The 15,061-nt window shown below is 37.4% G+C and overlaps 1 protein-coding gene across 15 annotated transcripts in view; it reads left to right on the forward strand.

The window, feature by feature from the left end:
- Positions 1–15,061, forward strand: part of BICC1 (BicC family RNA binding protein 1) — a 270,924-nt gene that overhangs the window by 23,996 nt on the left and 231,867 nt on the right. For 3 of the 15 annotated variants that reach the window (XM_072756029.1, XM_072756040.1, XM_072756034.1), the window contains exon 1: positions 4,029–4,152. The exons of 11 other annotated variants lie outside the window; for them this stretch is intronic. The gene's annotated coding sequence lies outside the window, so the exon portion shown is untranslated. Of the gene's footprint in view, positions 1–4,028; positions 4,153–15,061 lie in introns of those variants that run through there. One more of the 15 variants, XM_072756037.1, reaches the window with a different exon arrangement.

The raw sequence follows: 15,061 nt of genomic DNA on the forward strand, positions 1-15,061 counted from the left end.
CAAAAGAAACTGTATTATACAAAGCTGACATTCTTTAAATCCTGTTAATTGGCTTCTTCAGTTGTCTGGGATGAAGAACCCAAACCTTTTTGGAAAATTTGATGAATATATTGGTAAAATTTTGTTATCTGTTCCAAACAGTGAATTTTATATTTAGAAAACAACTAATCAAGTGACATTATATGTTTTATTGTGTTCTTGAATTTGAGAATTTGTAACAGTTAATTTTTGGGATAGAATTAGTCTGTGTGTTATCAAATGAATGCCCTTTTCAAATACATATGCTTTTTGTGTTTCTATTGTAACTATTTCCATTCTAACATTTTCAAACCCACAGTTTTTAGTGATGAAATAATTGAGTCAGTTCAGAGTAATTTTCTATTTTTTGTTTTTAACATTTTAAATTGTGAAGTATAACACAGATATAACAAAGTAGCGGAAATGAATGATGAATTATTTACACCACTCAGGTCAAGAAAGAAAATACTGTCGCACCCTAAAAGCACTCTCTTCATGCCCATCTCTCACCTTTGAAGGTCACAGCTCTCATTTCTATAGTAATATTTGTCTGAGTTTGCTGTGTAGCTTACCACTTATGTATTTGAATCTCTATATACCTTAGGTTATACCTTCTTTTAAACTTTATGTAATTATACCATATAGAACTTGTTAGGTCTGGCTTTTCTCCCTCAAAATTGAAATCCATCCATATTGTATATAAGTATAGTTTTCATTGCTGAATGTTTTCTGTGGTATGAACATACCATAATTTATCCTTTCCACTCTGATAATCTTTGCCTTCTAACTGGACCGTTTAGTTTTACAAATATTTAATGTATTTATTGATATAGTTGGATTTATATCTATAACTTTATGTGTTTTTTGTCTCATCTTTTTATTTTCATCTTATTTTAATTTCGATTGAGTTTTATTATTTTTAAAAAAGATTTTATTTATTTGAGAAAGAGAAAGCAAATGAGAGAGCATGAGCAGGGAGAGGGGCAAAGGGAGAAGTAGACTCCCTGCTGAGCAGGGAGCCCCACACTGGGCTCAGTCCCAGGACCCTGAGATCATGACCTGAGCTGATGGCAGGTGCTTAACTGGATGAGCCACTCATGCACCCCAGATTTTTATGTTTTAGAGCAGTTTTAGTTTTATAGCACAGTTGAGCAGAAGGCAACTTTCACATTGTGACAAATTTCTCATATATTTCCTGTCCCCATACATAATCATTGTCAGCATTTCCTGCCAGAATGATACATTGGTTCGTTACTGAATCTGTATTAACACATCACAGCTTCCCAAAGTATGTAGTCTACATTAGGGTTCACTCCTGGTGTTACACATTCTGTGAGTTTAGACAAATATGGAATGGCATGTTCTTTGCTTTTTTCTGTCCAGTCTTATTTTGGGTTAATTGATAATTTATAAAATTTCTACCTAACTTATCTCATAGCTTTTTAGCAATAACTTTAAAAAATTTTTTTAAATGGTTGCCATAGTATACTATACATCCTCCTTGTCACAATCTGTTTAGAATTATTATTATATTACTTTATGTGGAAGGAAAGTCCTTGCAACCATACAGATTCATTTACCACCTTCCTCCATCCTTTATGATGTGGTTAACATGTGTGTTACATCTACTTAACATTATAACCCTACAGTACAATGGTACAGTTTTTTGTTTGTTAAAGTTTTTATTTTAATTCAAGTTGGTTAACATACAGTGTTATATTAGTTTCAGATGTATAATATAGTGATTCAGCAGTTCCATACAGCACCTATATAGCATCATGACAAGTATACTCCTTAATCCCCATCACTAATTTTACCTCCCCTCCCCATCACCTCTCTGGTAACCATTAGTTTGTTCTCTGTAGTTAAGAATCTGTTTCCTCATTTCTCTCTCTCTTTCTCTTTGCTTGTTTGTTTTGTTTCTACAATTCCACATATGAGTGAAATCATATGGCATTTGTCTTTTTCTGACCCAACTTATTTCTTTCAGCATTATACTCTCTAGCTCTATCCATGTCATTGCAAATGGCAAGATTTCATTCTTCTTTATGACTGAGTAATACTCCCTTGCATGTATATTCCACATCTTTAACCATTCATCATTCGATGGACACTTGAGCTGCTTCCATATGTTAGCTATTATAAATAATGCTGCTATAAACATTGACATGTATATGTTCCTTTCAATCAGTATTTTTGTATCTTTGGGTACATATGTAGTAGTGCAATTGCTGGATTGTAGAGTAGTTCTGTGTTTAACTTTTTGAGGAACCTCCATACTGTTTTCCTGGCTGCACCAGTGTGCATTCCCGCCGACAGTGCAAGAGAATTCCTTTTTTCTCCACATCCTCGCCAACGCCTATTGTTTCTTGTTGATTTTAACCATTCTGACAGGTGTGAGGAGATATTGTAGTTTTGATTTGCATTTCCCTGATGGTGAGTGATGATGAACATTTTCATGTGTCTGTTGGCCATCTGGATGTCTTTGGAGAGTTGTCTGTTTGTGTCTTCTGCCCATTTTTTTTTTAATTTTTATTTATTTATGATAGTCACAGAGAGAGAGAGAGAGAGGCAGAGACATAGGCAGAGGGAGAAGCAGGCTCCACGCACCAGGAGCCCGACGTGGGATTCGATCTCGGGTCTCCAGGATCGCGCCCTGGGCCAAAGGCAGGCGCTAAACCGCTGCGTCACCCAGGGATCCCTTCTGCCCATTTTTTAATTGGGTTATTCAAGTTTTGGGTGCTGAGTTTTATAAGTTCTTTATATACTTTGGTTACTAACCCTTTATCAGATATATCATTCACAAATATCTTTTCCCATTGAATAGTTTGTCTTTGAGTTTTGTTGATTGTTTCCTTTGCTGTGCTGATGCTATTTTAATGTAGTCCAAATAGTTTATTTTTGCTTTTGTTTCCCTTGCCTCAGGGGACTTGTCTAGAAAAAAGTTGCTATAGCCAGTGTTAAAGAAATTACTACCTGTGTTTTCCTGTGGAATTTTGGGATTTTAATAGTTTTGTGTCTCACGTTTAGGTCTTTAATCCCTTTTGAGGGTTTTTTTTTTTTTTTTTTTAATGTATGGGGTAGGAAAGTGGTCCAATTTCATTCTTTTGCTTATTGCTGTCCCGTTTTCCCAACATCATTTGTTGAAGAGGTTATCTTTTTCCCATTGGATATTCTTTTCTGCTTTGTCAAAGATTAATTGACTGTATAGTTGTGGGTCCATTTCTGGATTTTCTGTTCTGTTCCATTGATCTCTGTGTATATTTTTGTGTCGGTAACATACTGTTTTGATTACTGCAGCTTTGTAATATATCTTGAAGTCTAGAATTGTGGTGCCTCCAGCTTTGCTTTTTTTTTTTTTTGTTAAGGTGGCTTTGGCTATTCGGGGTGTTTTGTGGTTCCATACAATTTTTAGGATTGTTTTAGTATGTTAACTGGAATTAAAATAAAAACTTAAGTAAAATAAAAGAAGAGAATTTTGACTTATCTTAGAATACATACTACCATGGCTATGAATTGTTTGGATATCTTGTGACTCATTTATTAGATATAAAAGTATAAGATTTGATATTACTTGTTCTGCTGTTTTTCTGAATCTTAGATTTGCTTATCATCCTGCCTCTTGGATCAAATAGATGTGACTAGCTTGAACTAGGTTGACTTCAGATTTTTTCTAACACTTATTAGAGATGTATAATGGACATAGAGAATGTCTAGATAAGTGGGTGCTCCAAATAACATTGGTTCATATTCTTTACCTATTAGTTAGATAAACATTGCTTGGAGATGTGAGGCACTGTATGAAGTTAGCCTTCTAATGACAGTTCCAGGATTTTTTTCATGTTTCAAGAAATTTTGCGGCTGTCCAAACTTTTATACACCACCTAACAAAACAAACCTACCTAATCATGTAACTAGTTGTATTCTCGCTAGAAGCTTCTTTATGGAGCTCACTTTCTATTCCTAGCTGTAAGTAAGTAATAAGTGAAGTGGACTGGACTGCTTAAAATAGGGAAGCGGTGGTGGTTAAGTCATGCTGGAGAGGCTGTTTCACCTCTGCTCTGCTACGTCGTGTGTTGCCTGTGGGAATACAAGCAAAGTATGGCCAGATCTGCCCGTTGTTCAAATGAAAAGGTAGAAATTTATATTTTTATATGCAGTCTTTCAGTTTTTATTATGGGTAAGAAGTTCAGATAAGAAAACTATGATCAAATTAAATACCAGTGTAGAGTATATGTTTTCGGCTTCCAGTGTAGAGTATATGAAGCCAGATTATTACTCGGCTTCCAGTGTAGAGTATATGAAGCCAGATTATTACTCCTCCAGGTAGCAGGTGAGACTCAGAGAACATTGCCTCCACTGGAACAGCATGGTGACCAGCCCTATAGGCGTCAGCTCTGGGGCTTTTAGAATTGAATGGCTCTTGTAGTTGCAGGAAAAATCCGGGTTCAAATGATATCCATGGTTGACATGTTATCTAAAGTGAGCCCTTTATTGTTGTAATTTACCTAACATGAACTCTTAACTGCTGTAATTTATTTTGTTCTCTTATCAGCAGTTTCAGATGCTTAAGAAAAAATCGATATTGAAGTATCAGTTTTGCAATCCAGAGGATGTTTGTATTTTTTAAAAAATAAACTTAAAAAATGGTAACATTGGCCTCTTGCCTTATAAATGTATCAGCTTTTATATTTAATGTTTAAGGAATGAATCAGACTTTCAGATGTGCTAACTTAAATTGGGCGAAAATAATGGAGGATTATTTTCTTCACTGGTAAGAATTTGTAATTTAGCCTAGTAGAATTTTTAAAAAATAGTTTAGTTTAGAGTAATTCTGATTTACAGAGTAGTTGCAAGTAGTACAGAGAGTTCCCATATGTCCCACACCCAGTTTCTTTTTGTTATTAATATCTGACATTAGTATGCTATATTTGCAGAGTTAATGAACCATTAATGATGCATTATTATGACCCAAAGTCCGTATTTTATTCAGATTTCCTAGTTTTTACCTACTGTCCTTTTGGTGTTCTAGGACCCCAATCAGGATATCGTATTACATTACTTGTCATGTTTCTTTAGGCTTTTATGGGCTGACAGTTTCTCAGACTTCCCTTGTTTTTGGTGCTTTTCAGTTTTGAGGAGTAGTGGTTAGGTATTTTGTAGAATGTTCCCCAGTTGGCATTTGTCTGATGTTCTTCTCACAGTTCAACTGGCGTCATGTATGGGGGCGGGGTGTGATGATTAGAGAGGTGAAGTACTGTTCTCCTCACAGCATATCAGGGGTACACACTATTAATGTGTCTGATGACCGATTACCTGACTGATTACATGTTTGTCTGGTTTCTGCACTGGGATGTTATTTTTAAAACTTTGCTTTTGCATACTGGACTCTTTAGAGGAAGCCATTTTGTGCAGTCCACACTTGAGTAAGGAGTTATGCTGCACCTCTCTGAGTAAGAGGAGAGAACCTACACCATATAATGGAATCCTGTATAGGGGATTGCTCTCTTCTCTTTCTTTTCTTTTTCTTTCTTTTTTTGTTTTTTAAAGATTTTATTTATTTATTGGATAGCATAAGCAGGGAGAGAGGCAGGTAGAGGGAAAGGGAGAGGGAGAAATAGGCTCCCTGCTGAGAAATAGAGCTCCCTAGGCTTGATCCTAGGACTCTGACCTGAGCAGAAGGCAGGTGCTTAACCAGCTGAGCCACCCAGGCACCCCTCCTTTTTCTTTTTATATTCAGTCATTTATTTATATCAGTATGGACCATGGATATTCATTTTATACTTTGTGTCATAATGTAATAATTCTTTATTTTATTGCTCAGATTATACTGGCTTTGGGCATTGGGAGCTCTTTCATTGACTCCTGTGTCACTTTGACGTGGGCACAATCATGGGCACCACCCAGGCATCCCCCTCCTCCCAAGCCCCCCCACTCCCACCCTGAACACTTTTGTGCTTTGTAGCACTGCAAGATACTCATGCTAATCCTTTATGTTCCCTGTCCCAGTTCTGGAATCAGCCATTTCTCTATTTCTCCAAAGTGTGCTGGTTTGTTTCTTTCTTTTTAAAAGATTTTATTTATTTGACAGAGAGAGAGAGAGAGAGAGATAAAGAGAAAGAGAGAGCAGAGGGAGCAAGCAGCAGAGGGAGAAGGAGAAGCAGGCTCTCCACCAAGCAGGGACCCCAATGTGGGGCTTGATCCCAGGACCCTGGAATCATAACCTGAGCAGAAGGCAGACTGAGCCATGCAGGCGTCCCCTCACCCTTTTAAAAAGATTTATTTGGGGATCCCTGGGTGGTGCAGCGGTTTGGCGTCTGCCTTTGGCCCAGGGCGCGATCCTGGAGACCCAGGATCGAATCCCACGTTGGGCTCCCGGTGCATGGAGCCTGCTTCTCCCTCTGCCTATGTCTCTGCCTCTCTCTCTCTCTCTCTGTGTGTGTGACTACCATAAAAAAAAAAAAAAAAAGATTTGTTTGAGGGAGAGCATATATGCATGCGTGTGTGTGCAAGCCAGAGGGAGGGACAAGAGAGACACACAGAGAGAGAGAGAATCCTGAAGCAGGCTTCCCGCTGAGTGTGGAACCCAATGTGGGGCTCAATCCCAGGACCTTGAGATCATGACCTGAGCTGAAAGCAAGAGTTGGCCACTCAACTCACTGGGGCACCCAGGTGCTCCAAATGCTGGTTTCTTTTATTGGGGAATGGTAGTAGAAACCAAGATCTGGTATACTCAGGGCCGCTGAAATGTGTTGCTCGTAGGCCCTTTAAAGTGATAGAGCAAGGAGCTATATCCTGCATAGTAACCCAGTGTATACACATATTTATAAATGTTTCGACACCTATCTGTCTGTATCTATATTAACCTAAATTCCCTCCAAACCTAATATATCTCTACTTGGATCATTAGAACTTTCTCCTCTTACTTCTTTGTAAATCCCCATTCCAAAAGTAAGAAAAATTGTTCAACTTTAGCATATAGCATGTAGTGGTTTTATAATTATTTCCTAATACCCTGTGTGAAATAATTTTACCAACAGAGCTTATGTGCAGTTCTTTTGCTTTTAGTTTTATATATTGCACTTATTTCTAAGGATACTTAGGTTAGCACCTTTCTCCTTTGCTCTTCAGTGAGTTTATTTTGTACATTTGTTAGATTCCTTTGTCACAGTCTGTATTCCATCCTGGAATTCTTTTTTTTTTTTTAATTTTTGTTTATTTATGATAGTCACACAGAGAGAGAGAGAGAGAGAGAGAGAGAGAGGCAGAGGCATAGGCAGAGGGAGAAGCAGGCTCCATGCACCGGGAGCCCAATGTGGGATTCGATCCCGGGTCTCCAGGATCGTGCCCTGGGCCAAAGGCAGGCACCAAACCACTGCGCCACCCAGGGATCCTCCATCCTGGAATTCTTCAACCTTTTAAATAATTTAAAATGTAAATACATTAAGATTTGCTGTGAAAGTTTCATAGGTTTTGACAGATGCACAATGTTATGTATCCATCATTATTCTATTATACAGAATAGTTTTACTATCCTAAAAATTCCACATACTTTTATTTGTTCAACCCTTACCTCTTCCCAACCCTCTGGCCATAGTTTTTGCCTTTTTCAGTGTCACATAAAGTAATGGTATACTAAGTATGTAGTTTATTCAGACTGACTTCTTAGCTATTGCATCTGAGAATCATCCGTTTTTTAAAAGATTCTATTTATTCATGGGAGACACACCCAGAGAGAGAGAGAGAGAGAGAGAGAGAGAGAGAGAGAGAGGGGCAGAGACACAGGCAGAGGGAGAAGCAGGCTTCATGCAGGGAGCCCAATGTGGGACTCGATCCTGGGATTCCAGGATCATGCCCTGGGCTGAAGGCAGACTCTCAACTGCTGAGCCCCACCCAGGCTTCCTGCTCATCCTGTTTTTTGCATGGCTTTATATAGGTCACTACCCTTCCCTCCTAGAATAGTATTCTATCATATGCAAGACTACAGTTTTTTATATACATTCACTTACTGAGATTATTACCGTGTTTCAGCCATTATGAGTGAAGCTTCTATAAACATTCTCATGCAGGTGTTTGTGTGGACATAAATTTTCAAGTGAATTATGAACACAATTGCTGAATCGTGGAATAAGACTATTTACCAGTGTGCCAAACTGTATTACAAAGTGGCTGTACCTTTGCCTTCCCACCAGAAATTAATGAAGAGTTCTATTGCTATACATTTTTGTCAACATTTGGTATTGTCTGTGTTTTGGATTTTAGCCATTCTAATAGATGTGTAGTGGTATCTTCTGGTTTTAATTTACTTCGGAAAGATAGAGATGGAGTACTTCCAAATTCGTTCTATAAGGCCAGCATCATCTTAATTCCAAAACCAGACAAAGATCCCACCAAAAAGGAGAATTACAGACCAATATCCCTGATGAACATGGATGCAAAAATTCTCAACAAGATATAGCCAATAGGATCCAACAGTACATTAAGAAAATTATTCACCATGACCAAGTAGGATTTATCCCTGGGACATAAGGCTGGTACAACACTCGTAAAACAATCAATGTGATTCATCATATCAGCAAGAGAAAAACCAAGAACCATATGATCCTCTCATTAGATGCAGAGAAAGCATTTGACAAAATACAGCATCCATTCCTGATCAAAACTCTTCAGAGTGTAGGAATAGAGGGAACATTCCTCGACATCTTAAAAGCCATCTATGAAAAGCCCACAGCAAATATCATTCTCGATGGGGAAGCACTGGGAGCCTTTCCCCTAAGATCAGGAACAAGACAGGGATGTCCACTCTCACCACTGCTATTCAACATAGTTTTGGAAGTCCTAGCCTCAGCAATCAGACAAAAAGACATTAAAGGCATTCAAATTGGCAAAGTAGAAGTCAAACTCTCCCTCTTCGCCGATGACATGATACTCTACATGGAAAACACAAAAGCCTCCACCCCAAGATTGCTAGAACTCATACAGCAATTTGGTAGCGTGGCAGGATACAAAATCAATGACCAGAAATCAGTGGCATTTCTATACACTAACAATGAGACTGAAGAAAGAGAAAAAAAAGAGTCCATCCCATTTACAATTGCTCCCTGTTGAGCATTTTTTTTTGTATGTTTATTTACCATCTATGTAATAGATCTTTGGTGAAGTGTTTGTTCAGAATTTTTGCCCCTTTTTACAGGATATTTTCTTATTGTTGAGTTTTAGAAATTCATTGTATATTTTAGGTACAACTCCTTTATTAGATATGTATTTTGCAATTATTTTCTTTCAGTCTTTGTCTCTGTTCTCTTAATAATGTCTTACAGTTAAATTTTAAATTTTACAGATATTACCATTTGCATAGATATGGATGGAACTGGAGGGTATTATGCTGAGCGAAATAAGTCAATTAGAGAAAAACGATTATATGGTTTCACTCATGTGGAATATAGGAAACAGCACAGAAGATTATAGGAGAAGGGAGGGAAAACTGAATGGAAGTCATCAGAGAGGAGACAAACCATAAGAGATTCCTGCTTAATTATAGGAAACAAACTGAGGGTTGCTGGAGGGGAAAGGGGGATGATGAGATGATTGGGCATTAAGGAGGGCACATGATGTGATGAGCACTGGGTGTTCTATACAATTGATAAGTTGTTTAACTACATCTGAGACTAATGATGTACTTACTATATGTTGGCTAATTGAATTTAAATAAAATTTTTTTCAAGTCCGACATCTGTATTCTTTTGTAGATAGTGTTTTTGGTATTGGTAGATAGTGTTTTGGTATTAAAAGTCCAATGTCGGGGGATCCCTGGGTGGTGCAGTGGTTTGGCGCCTGCCTTGGCCCGGGGCGCGATCCTGGAGACCCGGGATCGAGTCCCACGTCGGGCTCCCGGTGCATGGAGCCTGCTTCTCCCTCTGCCTGTGTCTCTGCCTCTCTCTCTCTCTCACTGTGTGCCTATCATAAAAAAAAAAAAAAAAAAAGTCCAATGTCATATAGATTTTTTTCTATGTTTTCTTCTGGAAATTTTATAGTTTTATTACATTTTACATGTAGGTCTATGATCCATTTTGTGCTAAGTATTTTTAGGGTGTAAGGTCTAAGTCTAGGTTCTTTTGTTTTTTCGTTGTATGGATATCCAATAATAGCACTATTTGTTGAAAACACAATCCTTTTTGCGTTGACTCACCTTTGTGTCTTTTTAAAAAATCATTTACCTATATTTGTGTGGGGTTCTTTCTGGGATTTCTGTTTTTTTTTTTTTTTTTTTTTTTTTTTGCCAACTTCACTGTCTTGACTGAGTTTGACTTTAATTGGTATTAACTTTTAGTTAGGAGTTGAGAAAAGAGTTCTCATTGAATTTTACAACAGTGCTTATATGTTTGGGTTTCCTGAGGCATTAGCTATTTAATCTCCTTCATCCATCATAAACTCTTAACATTCTGCATCATGGTTGCTTGCAAGAGTCATGGAGAATGAACATCTCTAGTCTTCCTTCATATCCCTGTGATAGTAAATATAAGCTCTTCCTGATATATGATGTCCTTACTTATTTGTTTTTCATATGTTCCATGAACCTTCACTAGAATTGAAGAGGATTTTCGTTGTTGTTCGCTAATGTGGCCCTTTCTTTTAGGACTTACCTGGCATATAAGATCTCAATGATATAATGTGAACCAGATGAATGAAATACAGTGTCTCATATTTGTAACATCCTTGAGCAATATGGAATTGCACAAAGGTGAATTTGCCAAATAGCTAAGCATTATTTAAAATTGGAGAAATCTGCAGATAATAGTTTCAAAGTGTGATTGCATGTTACTCTTATTTCTTAAACACACTGTCCTGAACTTTAATTTGTTTTTCATGCTATCTCATATGTATTTTTTTCACCAGAAATCAAGAAATTGGGTTAAAGGTTTATTTCCGAAAATACCTAGATGAGTTATCTTAGAAAAGTAATACTTTCTCTGGGTCTTTAGTTTCAGTGACTAGATGATCTCCTAAAATCCCAATAGTCTCTAAAATTGTGATTGGCAAACTATGATGTCTCATTCCTTGTAGCTTATCATACCAAGTGCTTTTCCTCAGGATGGTATTCATATGTGTTGAATTATTATCTTGAACAGTGTGTGGCTTCAGACAGTGTTTTTAAAAAGATTTGTTTATTTTGAGAGTGCACGCATGTGCACATGAGCAGGGGGAAGGGAGACTCTCAAGCAGGCTCCCTCCTGAGCACAGAGCTTGATTTGGGGCTCTCACAACCTTTAGATCACGACCTGAGCCAAAAGCAAAAGTCAGACGCTCATCCAACTGAGCCACCCAGGGGCCTCCCTTCAGACAGTATTTTTAGTTATTTAAAAAAAAAGGGTGCCTGGCTGGCTCAGTAGAGTGTGTGACTCTTGATCTTGGGGTTATGAGTTTGGGTCCCATGTTGGGTGTAGAGATTGCTAAAAAATAAAAAGAAATCATCTGTACATCTGCCTTTTGTTGCTAAGTATTCCTATGTTTATCTCTATATATTTTCCTCTGCATTGTAGTTTTATATATATTTTTTGTCATCCCCATTAAATTGACTTCCTTCCAAACAGCTTGTCCATCTCTGTACTCCATTAGTAGGCACTCTCAATAAATATATAACAGATTTTGTGGTAGGTGGAGTAATGGCCTGCTAAAGTTACCCACCTCCTAATCCCCAAAACCTGTGAATATAATACACTGGCAGGAGGGTGGGGGGAGCTGCTTAAGTTTGCAGATGGAATTAAATTTGTTGATCAGCTGACCTTAAAATAGGGAGATGATCCAGGTGAGCTCAGTGTAATCATAGGGTGATAAGTGTGAGAGGGAGGCAAGAGAGTTAGAGGGATACAAGGTTAAAAAAACTCTCCTGACCCTTGTTGGCTTTAAAGGTGGAAGGGGCCCTGAGCTAAGGAATGTGGGTGGACTCTAAAGCTGGAAAGGCAAGGAAACTTGTTCTACACTGGAGCTTCTAGAAGGAATGCAGGCCTGCCAACATCTTGATGTTAGCCCAGTAAAACCCATTTTGGGTTTCTGACCTCAAAAACTATAGGATAATAAATTTGTATTGTTTTACACTTTTAAGTTTGTGGTAGTTTGTCATAGCAGCAATAGGAAACTAATACAAACAGATTTCTAGGGCAAATAACACTGTAATTTCAGAAATTAATGTTCTGAAAACATATAAATATATCAAAACAAATATTATGAGGAAGATGGGGCTCCCAGTTTTTAGCTTTCTTTAAAGAACATCAGGATTTTAATACTTCTTGTATGCCAAAACTTCTTGTTTCATTTTCAAGTTAGCTTTATAGAAGTTTTGCCAGTAAAGTTCAAAACTTGTGAGAAATTTGAGCATATCCATCTACTGGGTCTGAATGAGAGGGAGTTCACTCATGTGATAATGGTTTTAGCTTCCTGGTTACCTATAGTATTTGAGGGGAATGGTGACTTATACAATTAAAAATGCTGAATAATTTATATTTGCATTCGGGCTTTGTTGGATAGTGTTGAATGAGGGCTTTATTTTTAAAATAATTTTAATTTTTATTTGTATTTTTAAATATTAAAATGAATTATAGTTTTTTGACATTTTAAATGGACAGATTTCTTACTGGGTGGCAAGTGGAAGGCAGGATTTGATTAAATTCAGAGTTGCTAATCCCTTATTTGAGTCAGAAGGAGCTCTGAAGATTTGTAGGTGTCCCACTAATTCCATGGTTGAGGAATGTTGCATTGCAGAGGGGATAGCTTATCCTTTCTGAATATAGGTCAGAGCAGAATATAGGTCTAGCTCTAAATCCAGTCTTTTCCTGTCTTACTGCACACAAAAGTGAGGTAAAAATGGGAAAGTTTTAAACCTGTAAAGTTGAACTTCATTGATTCACTCAATTCTGTAGTTATGTCTCTGGACCTCTCTCTCTCTCTCTCTCTCTCTCTCTCTCTCTCATTTTAATGGATAAATAAAATCTATAAATAAATAATCAATCAATCAATCAATCAATTGATCTGATGTCCTGTTAATTATGACTAAAGGGAACAGGAAGAACCATTTCCCAGCCTGTGTGAGCTTTGAAAATTATTCCCTCTAATCCTTTCAGGTGGTTCTTAGCTAGTTTCCTTACACACATGGGTTGATCAGGGAATACTGGAGGGAGAACCCCAGCATGTCTTCAGAGTTCTTCACCTTCATAGCTTTCTCCTCTCTTGTACTCTGCCTTGCAAACTCTCAACATCTTGGTCTCCTCGTACTCCCAGACTCATCTCCCTCAGCTCAGGGAAGACCATCAGGCTCTTTCTGGCTCCAAGCTTTTTGTGCTATAGTCTGAAAATTCTGTCCAGGCAATAAGCTGTTTCAATTGTATGGTTACCTTGTTTGTTTCCTGTCTCTCACTATCCTTTGTTGCTCAGTGTCCAGTGTTTTAAAATTTGTTCAAAATAATTTGTCAAGTGTGTACATAAATCTGGTGCCTGCTTTTCTGTCTTGGCTGGGAGAAGATGTCTCCAGCCTGTGAGGTCTTAATCATCTCCAAGCAACATTCTTAAGACTGCCATTTTGTTCGTAACTTCAAGATCTCAGGATCCTGGGATCAAGCCCTGCCTCAGGCTCTCTGCTCAGTGAGGAGTCTGCTTCTCCCTCTTACTCTGTGATTTCTCTCTCTCTCTCTCTCTCTCTCTTTCACTCACTCACTCTGTGTGTGTGTGTCTTTCAAAAATAAAATTAAAAAGAAAATCTACTGGGGAAAAATGGACAGAGCATCAGTGAGCTGTGGAACTACTTCAAGCAAACTAATACACATATAAATCAAATCACCAAAGGAAAGGGAACAGAAAAAATAATTAACTAATGGTTGAAAATTTCAATTCTGATGAAAACTATAAATCCATAAATTCAAAAAGCTCAATGAACTCTAAGCATAAGAAACATGAATAAAACACTGATACATATATCATCATCACAGTGTTTAAACCAGCGTTAAAGAAAATATCTCTAATAACAGCTAGAGAAAAAATACATTGTTTACAGAGCAAATTTAGTTTACAGATGATGACCTATTTCTCATTAAAAATAACGCAAGCCAGAAGACAGTGGAACATCTTTAAAACGATGAAAGAGAAAGACTGTCAACCTAGAATTAGTGAAAATTTCTTTCAAAAATAAAAGCAAAATAAGAATGTTAAAGGATGGGATGCCTGGGTGGCTCAGCAGTTGAGTGTCTGCCTTCCGCTCAGGGTGTCATCCCCGGATCTGGGATCAAGTTCCAATCAGGCTCCCTGCGAGGAGCCTGCTTCTCCTTCTGCCTATAACTGCCTCTCTCTGTGTGTCTCTCATGAATAAATAAATAAAATCTTTATAAAAAATGTTAAAGTATAAGAAATATTAAAGAAGATTCTTCAGAGAAAAAATAATTACCTAGCATGGTCTCCTAATCCTTAATTTAATCACATCTGTAAAGTCCCTTTTACTGTGTAACATTACCATGTTCCAGGAATGAGGACAGGGGACATCTTAGGGAGGTTACTCTTCCTATCAGGTACCTCATATGAAGAAGTTACTCAGAAAGACTCTCCACTAACAAAAACTAATAATCATGCAAGAAAATACATAATTTAACAAAAACAGAAGCTGAGTATAACTGAGAAGAAAGAAACATGAAAAAAGTTAACGTGGGACTCCTTTGGACTTTGACGCCTGGATAGTCTCCTTTGACCTGAAAATTTAATAATTTGTTTTCCTCTTAACCATTCCAAGTATACTCCTTGATTCTGCAAATACTATCTACATAATTGTAATATTGCAAATGCTGTTTTTAAAAAAAATTCAAAAGCAATCAGAAAAATGATTTGGGAAAACAACAACAACTTCCTGTGTTAGTGCCCTATCAATCAAATTACTCTTAATTTTCAGGACAAAATTTGGCACTAGAAGGATTGAAATTATGCTAACTTTATGTCAGTATTCTGTAAGTCATATTTCTTGATAAAGTTTCTTTTGCCCTTCATACTATCAACCAAGTTGCAAAGT

Source organism: Vulpes vulpes, chromosome 4, assembly GCF_048418805.1.
Source record: "Vulpes vulpes isolate BD-2025 chromosome 4, VulVul3, whole genome shotgun sequence".
In the NCBI taxonomy this organism is placed as follows: domain Eukaryota; kingdom Metazoa; phylum Chordata; class Mammalia; order Carnivora; family Canidae; genus Vulpes; species Vulpes vulpes.